The sequence below is a fragment of the Notothenia rossii genome, assembly GCF_949606895.1.
Source record: "Notothenia rossii genome assembly, chromosome: 11".
NCBI lineage: Eukaryota > Metazoa > Chordata > Actinopteri > Perciformes > Nototheniidae > Notothenia > Notothenia rossii.
Genome location: NC_136910.1, coordinates 35,097,509 through 35,110,784, shown reverse-complemented (window position 1 = coordinate 35,110,784; position 13,276 = coordinate 35,097,509). Strand labels below are relative to the sequence as shown.

Sequence of the window (13,276 nt, the reverse complement as noted above, 5' to 3'; positions counted from 1 at the left end):
ACAAACCCAAGAGGGTCATACAGACTGTTGACTGTGGACAAGATACCTCTCTGTGTGAATGTTTTTTCTTTGTTGGACACCAGGAACGTGAAGCTGTCTGTTTCCAGGTTCCAGGAGAGTCCCAGTCTCCGTTGAAGAGGGAGAGGGCCAACTCCAAGGTCCAAATCCTTCAGATCCTTTGCACGATCTTCTGCAGGGAAGGCTTCCATCACATGTCCACTATTTGATGCTACCTTGTGAAGTCTCAAGTTGGACTCTGCCAACATCTTTCTGGTTCTTGTCAGAACATCTATGGCTCCTTCAGAGGTGGTGAACGAGGTGAGGCCGTCGTCAACATAGAACTGCCTCTCCACAAACTGTTTTGCGTCAGATCCGTGTTCTCGCTCACCTTCTTGCGCAGCTCGCCTCATGCAGTAGATGGCTACCGCGGGTGAAGGGCTGTTTCCAAAAACGTGGACCTTCATCCTGTACTCTACTACATTCTTGTTGATGTCATTATCCTCTTACCAGAGGTATCGAAGATAATGTCTGTGATCTTCTTGTACGACAAAACAGTAGAACATTTGTTCCACGTCTACTGTCAATGCTACATGTTCTTTTCGAAACCGCAGAAGGACTCCCAACAAGGTGTTGTTCAAGTCTGGGCCGGTGAAGAGCACACTGTTCAGCGACACTCCGTTACACTCAGCACTTGAATCAAACACAAATCTTATCTTATCCGGTTTTTGTGGGTGAGTGAGGTACCAATGTTCTTTACCTAACTGTAGAGGTGGAGAGGGCTCAGCTTGTTCATTTTCCAACATCTTCCGTATGAACTCAACGTAGTGACTTGGCATTTTTGGCTTTTTCTCAAGAGTTCTCCGAAGTGAGCAGAGACGTTTCATAGCTTGCTCTCTGTTACTAGGAAGACGCTGTCTGAGAGAGCGGAATGGCAATGGTGCCACCCAGCTGTTTCTGTCATCTTGGTAAACCTGTTCATCCATGATGCTCAGGAAGGCCTTGTCATCCATGGATAGTGCTGGCTTGTCATCATATTTGGACCTTTCAAAGACTGAACACCCTAGGCCAGCGGTTTTCAAAGTGTGAGGTGCGCCTCCCCTGGGGGACGCCAGAGAGTTTCAGGGGAGGCGCAGCGTGAGACACAAAAGAACGAGAAAAAGACGACTAAAGTGACAATTGCCCACTTGTGGCTGTCTGTGGAGACCGAGTTCCCCCACCTCGCCAAAAAGGCTGTAAAAGTGCTCATTACCTTCACCTCCACCTACCTGTGTGAGTGCAGGTTTTCCGCATTGACTTTGATCAAAAGCAAGTACTGGTAAAGACTGCAGCCAGAGTATGATCTGTGTTTATTCCTGTGTGCATCAAAGACGCAGTCTCATTGTTCCCACTAAAGTAGGGGTGAGTGTAATAAGGAGGCAAGGTTGACGTTCAGTGTGTCACCGGGAGCATATAAGGATTTATCCACCATGTTGAAAATGTTAAAAAAAAAAATGTTTTGAGAACACGGCGTGCGGAAATATACGGGTCGTGCTGCAGCTAGATGTGCCTGTCCTCTGTAAGAAGGTGTCGGCGACTGAAATGCAAGGAAGAACGGCTGTCCACAGGCTGTTCCAACTTTAACAACTGTATTAACTTCCAGGGTAGTGAATTGAACATGCAATTGTAACTGGGTGTGTGGTATATTTTCATGCGGGGACACGCATGTTACACAACACACAAACTGAACAACACTCAATTTTCTGATCGCTACAAGTGTCCTTGCGATCTTGTTATAATAACAAGTGCACGTTACTGATGCAATATGGTTGAGACCATTCGGGCTTATTCTAGAGGGGTGCAAGGAATAGTCCAAGTAGTGGGGGAGTTTTATACAATATGTTTAAAACATAAAAATAAAAAGGTTTAAAAAAGTTATTGTTTAATGTTTTAAGGAGGTGACGCTACTCAGCAAATCAAATCGGTACAGTCAGCACGATAGATTCAAACACACACACACAGAGACGAGATAATAATACCCCAGCATTATAGCAGCAACAACAACAATAATAATAATAATAATAATAATAATAATAATAATGACAGCAATAATAATTGGGAGGGGGGGCGCGGCTGTTCTTATGTTCTCTGAGGGGAGGCTCACCTACCCACACTTTGAAAACCCCTGCCCTAGGCTATCTGTATCAACAGTGAGTCCTGTGTCTTTCCCACAGACATAAGAGATTGGCCTATGATGTTGTGTCATGCCACTGTAGTCTTCCTTTACCAGAATACTGTTTGCACATGGACTAAGAAAGGATGTGCGACCGTTGTTCAACACGTTTGTTTTGTAGACGTTGACACTAGTGTTGATTTCGTTAACGACGATATGTTCGTCAACGATCTTTTTTCCATGATTAAAACGAGACGATGACGAGACGGCACAGACGTCAGTAAACAATAACTGTAACGAAATCAACATGCAATATCGTTCACGAAAAATTACGAGGTGAAAATGTATTTTAATAAATCAAAACTATGCCAAAATCTCTCTTTACTTTCGTTGACAAAAAATGACGAGACAAAATATTATCAAAGATAACGTTACATCTCTGATAGTCATCTTTCTCCCAGCACTTCCATTTCTGGTGCTGCGGCTGCGCACCAGTTGTGTGTCTGTTCTACGCCCGGCACTTTTACATTTTACCGGATGATCTATGAACAGAAGGAAGAATCGGATCCATGCTCGGATGTAACGAACAGAAAGGGAAATGGCTAATAGAGGGCTTGGGCGAAAGAAACGCGATGATCTCTGGGCCCATTTTGTGTACAATGAGGCGGAGAAACTCAATGCATTGCTTTAGATTCAGAAGGGAAGCAATGTGGCCATAAATCCGCGGGTGAAAACACCACAAACCTCAAGAGGCACACCAAGACTCACCACAAAGCAATTGAGGTAAGTTAACAAAACGTTAGGTTGTTTTTTTGTCAGCTATATGGTTTTACATTAGGTAGGCTGTGTTTTATGCTATAACGTTAGCTAACGGGAAGGCTGTGTTTTATGCTATAACGTTAGCTAACGTTAGCCAAACCAAAGGCTAGCAGCAAATTGTTTTGAAACTTGTGAAGGAGCTTAAAAAGGGGTGGAAAGGTACTTTACCATAGGGTTGAGTTGGTCTCTGACACAACGTTAGATAATGGGCTAACGTTACTAGTAACTGTTAACGTTATTTCGCAACAACGGCACATTGCTTTCGTTACATTTGATTTGTCATATGATATGTTATAACTATTAATTGCCTACAAAATCATACCTCACAAAGGTGTCTGCAGTATGCCTGCATAATCTGCATACATACTTACTTTGTGAGTATAATACCACCTAGTTTTGATTGTGTAGAGTTTTCATTTTACAGATACTTTGTTTGCATTAAGTTAAAATTATAGCAATGATTTACTGGATTTCCTGATGTTGCATCAGTCCTGACTCCTGACAAAATTGTTTGTATTTCTGTCCTAGATTCCAGGCAGACCTGCTGCAGTAAAGGAACCAGCCAGGAAAGAGGAGAGGCCAGCTATAACAGGTGCATTCCTGACTTACACAAAGTACAAACAAGAATCGCAGGATCAACGTCACAAAGAGGAAGCCATAGCTGAATGGATAGGCCAGACAGCCCTCCCACCATGGACAGTGGAAGACGTGGGTTTCATCAAGATTATGGAAACAATTGATAAAAGATTGACCGTGCCGAAAAAAACTAAAATCACAAACCTGGTGGAAAAAATGTACCTGGCCGAAAAGGATAAATTCAAGCACAGACTGTCCATGGCACGCAAAATAACTATTGGCTTAGATATATGGACTAAAAAGGGGCTCACAGCATCTTTTCTTGCAGTCAGTGCTTGTTATTTTCACTCCCAGGATAATAAGGCTGAACACATACTCCTGAACCTAAAGCAAATGGTTCAATGGAAGCAACATGGTTGCTGCTTTTCATTGCAACGCTGAAGAGGGCTCCAGTTCTGAAGAGGAAAATCTCCAGGATAGTGATGAGGAGGGAGAAGAAGACGAAAGGTCTGTCTGCAGTGTGCATAATGCTTATACATGTGACGTGTGTGCCAAACAGAAAACCTAATGCAGTCTTCCCACATGTGTGCTAAAATATCAAATGAATTCTTCATGGATTGGGTAATATGAAAAGTCTGTGTGTTCTTTGTTCCAATTTTCATTAGGTACGAAACCTTGGAGAGAAGGACCCCCTGCATGGTCCATACCCTCCAGCTTGTTGTCAACATGATCCAGAAGGAACTCACAATCAAACGACTGCTGGGCAAATTCAATTAGCCTGCGTCTCATACATACACTCATACATGTACACAGCATCTGTATGTAATGCTACTAATTGAACCCATTTAACCAAACAAATACAATTCACCATTTTAAGATCAAAGGCATATGAAAAAAAGCTTACTGTAAATGTAAGTGCAATAAACACGCCAACATTAATAATGCAATAAGCCTAAACACTGTGCATTGACAATAATACTACGACTAGCAAGCTACATGTAAAGCTAGCTGCTAAGTGTTAACTTCTTGCTAAATTAAGCATTTTCTAACAAACTCTTCATAGAGGGAAAATGTTACAGACTCACATTTTCTACACAGGTTATACATTATGTTCTGGTACTTACAGATCAATAGTATCCAAAGCAAAAGCGTTATAATAAAGGAACTGTAGCACCGGGAGTCGGCTGCATGTCGTGACGTCAACTGAAGAAATTCCCTATTACTGTACATGCACACATCCTAGGTACCACAAACGAACACAGGGGAGCAGTATAAACAATGCAAATCAATCTTAATGATGTATATTGAACAGTTTCACTTTGAACCTAATATTCATCTTCCAAGAAAGGCAACACAATTAGTGTAGGACACTTATGTATGTATAACATCTGAAGATATTTAGTTTTATTCATGTTTTTACATAATTTTACAGGATATTGCTATACTATTTCTCATATTTTACTTCTACACATTAATATCTGATTTGTAAAACATCACAGACAGCAAGGTATATCCGTCATTTAATCGTAAACTATTGAAATTGTGATTCAATAGATGTGTCTCCAATCACCCAAATCCCCTGGCTATTCTCTCAACTCAGTATTTACATTCTTATATTCAAAGAAAATCAGTAATAATTTGCATTGTGGCAAAAACATCCAATCAGCGAGCTGAGGATCTTTCATACGTCTGTTTCCGGTATTGTTCCTATAATTAGAGTTCACATTTATGCTACATTGAAGGGTGGAATTGAATACACATCTTAAGAAACATAATTTGCTTCAGACATAACTCATAGAAAATAAAGTATAAAAAGATAAGTAATAAAAAGATAAAACACTGGCATGTAATTTACGTTAGAATAAATAGAATGGTTTTGAATAATAGATGAGAGTAAAATCTACGTCACTTTACAGCCCCGCCCACTTTTGGGGAAACCAACGCATTTGAACGGCGATCAAGCCTGAAGCCACAGAGATCTTCTTTTACTGTCCTTTCTTCTTAGAGGAAGTACAGAAACACGTAACTCTGGATTTGTTTTAATGTTTGAGGTGAAATAAATGACACAGCAGCTTTTTGGCATGTTAAAATTATTATTTTCTGCCTCGCTCAAGAGAGCTGGCGAAATTACAGCCTCGCCTACTGATTTTAATTTAATTATATATCGAGCCTGATTCTCGATTTCAAATGTGTGCTCTAAAATGATATTTGTAAATGACTATTATCATTATTATAAGCAAGACAATAAATGGCAAAGATATGTACAAAATAAACGTATTTAAGATACGTTCATAACAAACGTAACGTGGGAGAAAATACGTTTTTTGGCTAAACGTAATTGAGAATGCAGTTTAGTTCTGTGGGAACGCAATTTTTAGGAGACAGGGTTGGATTTTTTTAAAATTAATTTATGTTTCATCCAATCACAGAGCTTGTTGACTTATCACAAGGTTTGTCAAAGCTGACAGGCGTCATCACAACAATAGCTGGGGATTGTGGGTAGTGTAGCTTCTTTGGCGCTCCACATTTCAAAAAACAAGTTTCTCAGAATTGAAGGGGAAAAACACAAAAGCATTGTCCATCCATCCATCTTCTCCCGCTTATCCGTGGTCGGGTCGCGGGGGTAGCAGTTCCAGCAGCACAAAAGCATTGTACGCAATTTAAACCTATCAATGTCGCTTCATTAACAAATGTAATCTGGTGTTTTTTAGTTGATGAATAGTGGAGATATCACTGTCAAATCAATCGACAGTAAGGAGAATACTTACTTCCGGGTGTACAATTCTCCGTTATCCAATCCGTTATCCAATCCATTGCCTTTAAGAGCTGCCGACATAAATGGATGCGGTGCTTCCCTAAACGTCAAATACCGCCGCCGATGGGAATACATTGCAATAAGTTGAAAGCTCTTTGCGTCCGTTAATGAAGCTGAAGGAGCCTCGGCGCATCCCAATTGGACGCCACGGGACCCTGACCAAGCGTCGCTATTCGTCGGTACACTGTAAAATGTTTGGGTGTAAAATTACAGTAAATTACTGGCTACTAGTTGCATGGATTTCACAACAATTTACTGTAAATATTTCACAGTAATTGACTGTAAATATTTCACAGTAATTTACTGTAGATATTTTACAGTAAATTAGAATAAAAGTACAGCTAAATACTGTGACTTTACAGTTGCCATGCCCATGGAATTACTGTGATATAGCAGTACAGAGCTGTGGTATTATGGTACCTTGCTGTACATAAATTACAGTAATTACCTGTATTTTTACACTTTTACTGTCGAAGTAATGCAACAAAGTAGCCAGTAATTTACTGTAAATATAAAAATGTAAATAATACGATAATATATTGTAAATTTGACTAGTTAACTGGGATTTTACCATAACTACACAATTCAATCAGCTCAATGAACAAAGAAAAACAAAGAAAATGCCCATTTTAACTTTGTATTACTCCATTGAAGTGCAAAGTACATTTCACAGTGTCTTGGACATGTTGTTACAGCCCCAACTTCTACTCCGCGGTAGTGGCTCGTGCTGAGAACCGCAACATGAAAGAATACACGCAATAACCGGTACTTGGTAACAAGCATTTATTGATAATCAGCCGTTTGCTCACACAAGCGAAAAACGGGAAACAAAAAGAGGTCTGGAGGACGGCCAAAAGGAACAAACAGAAGGAGGGAACACGAGCCAGCCACAGCACGGGCCGTAGGACCCAGAGCTCCCCCCGAACCAGAAATCAATTATAAATCCTATGGGAAACAAAATAAAGCCGCGGAAACTGGACTACCAGAGGCCTGTACTACGAATCTGGATTTTCGCTTAGCCGGCTAACTTCAGGGAAAGCTCGGGCTTTCCGGTCCTACGAAGCTGGTTCTCTTTTTAGCAGGCTAGATCTCCATGGTAACTTATGCTGTGCGGCTAACCTGCCCCGGAGCAGGTTGGGTTGCAGGCTAAGAGCTCAACTCAGTGAAAGCACTGCCTGCTGACCAATCAGAGCTCAGTGTGCAGAGTTTAAAGCGATGAAGTCATATTACAGGAGAAAGGAAATACAGAAAACCTGCCGTTGCAGGAAAGACGGCAGGCAAAAATCACAGACTGTGTGAACGTGAACATTAATAGAATATCACCTCCCATCTTCAGAGCAATCTGACTATTATAACATTATCGTAAAGAAAGCTTACTTAAGTATCTGCCACAACATAAGTAACCGGATCAAAGTAACATTAAGTACAGTCCGCGGCATATCACATCATAATGTATCATATATTTCCTTATCTGAGTCAGCTGAGCCGTATCTGGCCGTGCAACACTCACAGTGTCACTGTATGCAGAAGTATTATTTTAAGCAACACATTAAGTTGATGAAACACTCGAGACAATAAAGTCAGATCAGTGATATCATAAACCTATTAATGTACGCATTAAAACACTTTTTCTTTTACCAGCTGTATTCACCTTGCAGGTGCAACTATGTGGCTTTTATCCTGGATAAAGTTTTTAAGTCATGGATGTTTAAAGTTTAACTTCTTCATATTTGTCTAATATTATAGTTGACTTTTCATTCAGGAAGTATGACGCTGCACTGTCAGTACGCTTCTCCATATTTTTGATTGGTCGAATGCTCCAAATACCACCCCTTTCATGTGAACGCGCACCTAACTAGATAGGGCACGGCTGGCTTGAGCGATCCACTTGATAACCAGCGTCGTAGTACAGTTTAGCGGCAGCGCGTACGTTTTGGATTAGGCCAACCGGCTAACTCAAACATATCCAGGTTAGGAAAATCCAGCTTCGTAGTACCGGGCCCTGGTCCTCCAGGCTAAACATAAACACATCTGCAAAAATATGGCCTAAAGCTCAAAATGGCAAAGAGGTATTCTAAGGAGAGTGTCTCCCAGCGTTAGGATAGACGAGACATCCTTCTCCTCTAGCTTATCTTTATATATACACGGCTGAGTGAAATTTGGAACACCTGGGCAGAGGCGGAGCCAGGGGCAGACCAGGTGCACCTGGGCAGAGGCGGAGCCAGGGGCAGACCAGGTGCACCTGGGATGGGAGACAGAAAATAAAACAAGGAGGGGAGCACGTAACACATGTCTACACAGACATCCACTCGAAGTCAACAATTTTTCCGAAGAATCTGCTGACATGGGGGTTTAAATTGCCATGCCTCTTTTTGGCTTTCAAGCCCGTCTCAGGATTAATGCCCAGGAAGCACCTGAAAACAATAAGCCAAGACAAGAATTTCCATTTACATATAGATTTATATGTTGCATTGTTTATTTTAAGGCACATGCAGCGGTGCCCCTTTCAATTTAAGTAAAACCTGCACCAAAGAAAGAAATTAGTATTTAAAGCCAAGCAAGAGCGATAAAAGCAAGAAAATCCCTTAATTTGTTGTGTTATCATAGAGAATGGTCTGAATACAGTATTTTACTATGAAATAATACAGTAACATGTTGTGAAATCCTGGTAATCATTTATCCTGTACATTCACAGTAATTAACTGTGCCGGCATTGATTTCACTGTGAAATTCAAAATTACAGTATTATATTGTGAACATTACAGGTAAAGACTGTAAAGTGTTAAAACGGTAATTTATTGTAAAATATTACAGCTAAATATTGTGAAATCATGTTAATATTTTACAGTGTAGGCTACTGCCATTTATTATATCGCAGCTCTCTCTGCTTATGAACAATTTAATTAATGTATATAATATTCGGCCGGCAGTCATCAATATAAAAAGCATGAATTAGTCTTGCTGTCTTTCACATTGACTGATTGCCTTGTCTTCCGTACACTAAGTGAATTAATTATGTAGTCTCATGTCCGCTTAAGCACCTGAGAGTAGAAAAGGAATTAAGAAAACTGATAAAGATGCGTTGTACAGTCCATTAGAGAAAAATCAGTCCCCATCATTTTAAATTCTATGATTAATATGCATGCTGATGAACACAGGAATATTTAAAGAATAGGGGCTTCCATTTTAGGACCTCTGGCGTGCACTATACCATGAATATCAACTACAGATGATCAAACGTTTAGTTGGAAAGACCAGGCTGGTGTTGGTTTTTTGGCTTATGCGTTTATGCATCCCCGCACTCTTTGAAATTCATGACTGTGTTAAGGCCCCTGGATTTAATTAAACCAATTCAGGCGTGGTGGCAAACTGGATTGGTTAATGCAGCGCTGTGGAACAATGAGAGGCAAACTGGGAGGTCATAGCAGCAGGAGACCTGTGCTGCTGGAGCACTGATAAAAGCACGGCTGATGGAGCTGTGGCACAGTGAGGAGATGAGAGGGAATGGCACAGAATGTTGCCATGGAAGGTAGATTGCAAAAGGTGCAATATTTGCATATCAAAGTAACTTTTTATCGCCATATATATTTATCACTGTAATTACAGCATTAGGGCACATGACAGTAAGAATCAATATTCTCATGTCTCTCACAACAGTCTGCACATCTTAAAATGAAAGGTTGTTTTATTATTTTGAAGTTTGTCCTTTTGCCTTTTTAAAGCTTATGGGATTCATATCCACACATTGACAGCAATGCTCAAATACCATTAAGATTGCTTTTGCGATTTTAACTAAAGTGAGGGAACTCACTTGGTTAATGAGATCATCTTGTCACTTACACAAATTCATGACTTTCAATCCCTTAAACTCCATTTTTTAAATATAAGTACACAATATGACTTAAAGTACAGCAAGTTTTCTCTGTTGACTCTGAAATATTCTGAGTTGGCTCTTAATGTTTGGAAATAAGTGTTTAATATGCATATCATAGCTCCTCACATGTTATCTTTTTAACTTAACCTACAACACCTCAAAGCTTGTCGTTATTCAACGTGCCACTTTGGAAAATACACTTAATAATGACTTTATTATACTGTAATTACTGTTGGAAGGCAGGCTAACGATTGAAGTGTTTGCACACCTTAATCCGTTGAATCTGTTGCTTAAACTTTTGCTCATGTTTTTGATTTTGGAAAAACCAGAAAAAAAGTCTGCACAATCCAAACTCAGTATGTTATATCTCTATTATTATAGCCCAGTGCAAACTACTTCCATATGTTCCACATGTTTGGAGAAATCCAAAGCTCCGCATGCCTGCTGTTCCTAGTTATGATATGCTAGCCGTAGGCAATCAATTACAATCAAACAGCAAATAGCATGATTTGGGTGAAGGAACAAACTGTGACAATTTCAGAAACCACACCTGCAAAATAATGGTCTGATGTTGAAAAAGCTTGAGTGGTATGTGCTTTTATAATGATCGTTTTTAAAGTTAATAAGAAATCTGAAATATGTTTCTTTTTAGAAAAGGGACTAGGCTTGTTACCCAGAAGCCAGCAGCAGTGTAAAGTGAAAGTAAAGTCAGGTAATAGTCTGTTAGAGTTTCAGGCTTGATGGTGTCTGAAATGCTGTGGTATCTGCCATCAGCAGCCAGTCATGATGTGTCTGTGGTTATTGCCTTTGCCGTTAACAGCCAGGCACTAAAAGTAGTGCAGCCGTGAAGTAGTTTATATCAGACGCTGAACAGAAGTACACTGATGGAATTTACAGTAATTGCCATTGAAACAATTTGACACAAAGTATAGCTCCAAAGCATCTCAACAGATGTTTCTCTGGAGAACACTCTGGTCCTTTGAGCTCTGCATCCCTCACTCCCCAATGAACCCTGCCAAGTTCCCCTGCTGACAGGGAGCACAGGGGGTGATTAGAGAAGGTAGAGATTGTGCACTTAGGACTGTTTTTGGGGAAGCATCAAAGTCTTCAAAAGCTGTAACTGTCCCCACAGGCAGGCAGACGTACGTTGCATGACATCAATCTGGTCCCTGCCTAAAAAGTTGCAGCTCATCTGAAGTGAAGGAAAAGAAATGCAGGAATCATTTTGCCATTTGTAAAGCTGACTTCTCCTTATTTCTGACACATGGGTTGTGTTCTGCATCCTCTATTGGCCTGTCAAAACAATGGTTGCTGATGTCCACCTGAAGCTCCAATTTGCCTTTCTGGGCTGAAGAATTCCACTTAGTTTCACACCTGTCTCCAGGGCTATAAATTAGACAGTATTCCATGCTTCTACAGTTAGTAACCCCCGTTAGGACTTGGCTCGGGGGTCCAGCAGTGCAGACAGATTGCGGCGAGCCACCTGTGACCGCATCCACCTGTCACTGCTTGTCACTCAAATCAGCCATGCAAACTGAGTGAGTGGAATAAGAATTTGACCCGGTACAATTGTCATCAACCTACTGTAGCTTTAGAGACTAAAACAGTTCTCATTCATAACACTCCGTTCGATGTCTCACTATGGGATGCGCCTCAACGCGTATGCATAAGAAGCATCAATCTCATTACGCCAATCCTGATTGGCTGGTGATCTTGACGACTACGTCAGGGAATCCACCCACCCTATAAGTAGCTTGCGCTACGTTGCAGCGTCAGTCAAACACCTCTTCTCGCTTCGGAGCACATCTCAAAAATATAAGTAGCCGAGCTAGCTTAACTTTCCACAGACTGAACCACAAGCTAACCTTCGGTCACCTGACGCTTGCCGGCTACTTTTGCTTCGCACAAAGATTTGATTTATTAACACACCAGTTAATACTAAAATCTGCCCCGCCGTTTTTTTTCCTAAATAACGGTAAGGTTTTGTTTTTTTCAAACGGTATCATACCTGTTACTGGTTTGTCCCTCCACGTCGACACCCCGGCGAGCGAGGATGGACCCTTCTCTCCCTCACACCAGAGGAGACGGAGGCTCGGAGGCTCGACTCTGCGGCTGCGGGTTCAAGATTTCGAGCAGGGACTCACACCAGGTCTGCTCGTCCTGCCTTGGGCTGGAACATGCCCGGAAGGCTATCGACGCCCCTGGTTCGTGCGGACACTGTGCCCGCTTCACCACCAAGAGCCTCCGCCGACGGCTAGCGCGCCAAGCTAGCCTGTCGGAACAAGACCCCTTCATGCCTGTTGATTTGCCGGCCGGCAATCGAGGCATGGTGGTGACCGCCGCGGGAGTTGAGCCCCGCGCTGTGTCAAGCTGGGGCTCAACGGCGGCGGCAGCCGCGGGAATGGAGCCCCGCGCTGTGACAAGCTGGGGCTCCCAACTGGACCTCACTGTGGTTCCCCCCGCGGAGGATGTCCTGGAGCTGGATTACATGGAGGAATATGAAGAGGATACCTCTGAGTTCCTCTTATCCGACTCAGACGAAGACGAAGATGACATCTTCGTCCCATCTGCTCAGGCTGCCAAGCCGGAGGCGGTGTCCGCTCCCCCAGGCTAAAGCGTGCCAACTTCGCCCCGCTTCAGCATGGACTTGCAGGCCGTGTGCCAACGCGCTGCGTCCAGGCTGGACATCCCCTGGCCTGAAGTAGCCAAGGAGACCTCCAGATCTCGCTATGAGGGGGAAAACTTGCCCCAAGCCGCGAGGATGACGAGGCAGCTTCTCCCAGTCTTTCCAGAGCTGCTGGACGAGGTGTCTGTCTCGTGGAGAGACCGCCCTTTCAGCAGCAAGGCCCCAATCCAGGGAGCCTCCTCTTTGGACTTTGAGGGCATGGAGAAGCTCGGCTTGCTCCGCATGCCGCCAATGGAGCTGCTTGTGGCAGCCCACCTCCAACCGCAGCTGTCTTCGGCACCTAGCAGGAACCCCACGCTGCTGGCAAAAGCAGACCGTTTCCAGTCAGCAATGACCGAACGGGCTTACAAAGCGGCA

At 42.4% G+C, this 13,276-nt stretch overlaps 1 long non-coding RNA gene across 1 annotated transcript; it reads left to right on the top strand.

Moving 5' to 3' along the window:
- Positions 1-2,655: 2,655 nt before the first annotated feature.
- On the top strand, positions 2,656-5,469 carry LOC307025189. The gene is made up of 3 exons (XR_013804107.1): positions 2,656-2,932; positions 3,497-4,051; positions 4,210-5,469. It is a non-coding gene; the product is annotated as an uncharacterized lncRNA (long non-coding RNA).
- The last annotated feature ends 7,807 nt before the right edge of the window (positions 5,470-13,276 follow it).